Here is a 2,844-nt window from a genome sequence, read left to right as displayed (position 1 = left end):
GGGTCTGGGGTCGACCCGATGACCGTTGGTCTGGGTTGGGGATCGGCCCGGTCATGGGGTTCAGCACCAGGGTATCGTAGCTTTGCGTCGGACCCGGGCTGAGGATCGGATCGGCCGTGGTCCTCGGCCAGTCTCGTGCTATTGGGGTTCAGGTCCGGCTTGGTCAGGTCGGACCCGGATGGGGGTCCGGACCGGCCGTGGGAGCCGCGTCGGCACCGTTATGGGGTCAGCCCGGGCTGGAGGTCGGACGCCCCGTTGGGGTCGGTCCGGGTTCGCGGGGTCGGCCCGTCTATGTGGCGTTCAGACCGGAGTTAGGGTCGGTCTGGGTGAGGGGTAGGTACGGACGGGTTGGGTCTGGACCGGGAGTTGCGGGTCGATGCCACAAGTTATACGGCACTGGCTCGCGACCGCGAGTTCGGGTCGGCACCGGATATGGGGTCCGGCCCGGCATATAGGGGTTCAGCCACGGGCCTACTGTGGCATCGGACCCCGTTAGGACTTCCCGGATCCAGAGGTTTCGGGGTCGCAGCCCGTGTAGTGGCGCGTCAGACCGGGTTGGTCGCCCGAGTTTGGTCAGACCGAAGGAGTGAGCATCCCACGGAACCCCTCGTGGGGGGGCTACAACCCGAGGGTGGACCCCCAAAGGGACAACAACACCTTCGCGATTTTCGAGTGCGGGAGAGGATGCGCCGCCGGGCACCATCATATCAGAGTGCCACATCTTGTGGTGGGTCGGTCTGAGGAATGAGACCCCGCAGCAGCATCAAGGCCAATGGAGGATCAAGGGGGGGAGAAAAGGGGAAGGGAGCCATGGAAAGCCGAGGAGGAGGCGGAGAGGGAACGGATAAGGAGAGAAGAATAGGGAGCGGAGGCAAGGAAGAGGAAGGGAAGGAACGGAAGGGAAGGACGGAGAGGAAAGGAAGCGCGCACAGGAAGGAAGGGAAGGGAAGGGAAGGCGAAGCGAAGGAAGGAAGGAAGGGAAGGGCAAGGGAAGGGAAGGAAGGGGAAGGGAAAAGGGAAGGGAAAGGGAAAGGGAAAGGGAAGGGATCTCCACCCCTGCAACCCAACTTGCATCGTGCACGGCGATTTGGCCGGGGGGGCTGCCAGGCCTGCCCCAGCCCCATTGGGGGAGCCAAGTGCCTGAACCTGCTCAAACTCACCTGGAAAATGGGGAGAGGGGAGCACAGTGCAACCCTGCAGATGGCAACCACCCACACTGGCCACACACTTCACACTGCAACCCTCACAATTGCAAAAGCCTCGCCACTGCAAGCCCACACACTGCAAGCCTCGGCCACTGCAACCCCTGCGCACCTTGCACATGCAAACCACCGCGACTGCAACCGCCGCCACTGGCAACCCTACACTGCAGACCCACACTATCCATGGGCCCTCCACATCTGCACACTCCGTACTGCAAACCCTGCACCCTGCAACCCCGCCATGCACACCAACACTGCCAACCTCACCATGCAACCGTGCTGCAAAGCCACACCACCTGCAACCCTAGCACTTGCCAGCCCTTGCACTGCAATCTTGCACGTTGCAACCCCGTCACTGCGCGACCCCGGTCCAAACAATGCCTGCTCCGAGGCATCGTATAGCAGGAAGCCACGCGCCTCTACACTCGCTAGATCAACACTGCCAGGCGCCCGCCACCAACGACAAGCCAGGTCCCGCACTGCAAACAACGACATCTGCACCCCGTTAGACTGCCAACCTATATTGTGCCAACCCCCCGCACTGCGAGCGGCCAACAATTGGCAAAATCAACGCCTGCAGCCCCCACACTCCGCAGCCCTGCACTAGCCCCAATCTCCCTGCCCGAAGCTCGTTGGGCTGCCAAGCCTCCAAACCCTTCTCCCACTCACGCGCCTGCTGGCCTGAACAGGGAAGCCCGATGCTGCGGCCATCTGTCACTCCGGGCTGCGAGCCGATCGCCTCAATGCATGCCTGCAGCTTGTGGTGGTGCGCGTCGGGCCGTTTCTCCGTGTAGGACACGCTGCACAGCCCCGCCCCAAGCTTGCCAGTATCAGCGCATCTGTGAGACTCTTGGCCACACGCCACCGGCCGCACCGCGAGCACCCTGAAAAGGCACTGAAGGGGAATGGAGATCCAGGTCAACCAACACTGCACCCCCGCACCTGCAACAAATCACACACTTGCCAACATTCAGCACTGCCAACCGCCCATCCGCATTGCAACCACCCACTGCAACCCCACACCTGCAACACATCACACGTTGCATCCATTCACACTGCGAACCCCGCATTGAGCACCCCCACACTGCACACCAAACACGCAAGGCCCAACGCTCTCACGCCTGTAATTGCATCCCTAAACCCTCACCCATCCCCCCCATCCACCCAATTTACCCCGCCATATACCACCCCTCATTGCCCCACCCCATTTAAACCCCATCGCCCGCCATAGCCGTCATTACCCCACCACTTACTCCTATAACCCCCATTACTCATTACCCCCATCACCCTCCTCTATGACCCCCGTCGGCCCATTACCTCGCAATTACCCCCCATCCCGCCCCCCGTACCCCCCTATGTACCCACCATCGCACCCCCCATACCCCCCAGTCACCAGTTTACCCCCCAGTCAGCCCGGCCTAATCGCCTCCATCACCCCGCCCATTGCCCCCCAATTACGCCGCCTATCGCCGCCCCAATTTACCCATCACCCCCCATTACCCATTACCCCCCATTACCCCCCATCGCCCCCCACCTCACCCCCTTCACCCCCCATACGGCCCCCTATACACCCCCCACCCCAGTTTATACCCGGAGTTCACCACCCAACTACCCCATCACCACCCCATTACCCACATCTACC

This window comes from Coturnix japonica, chromosome 22, assembly GCF_001577835.2.
Source record: "Coturnix japonica isolate 7356 chromosome 22, Coturnix japonica 2.1, whole genome shotgun sequence".
Lineage (NCBI taxonomy): Eukaryota > Metazoa > Chordata > Aves > Galliformes > Phasianidae > Coturnix > Coturnix japonica.
This window is presented reverse-complemented; position numbering follows the sequence as displayed.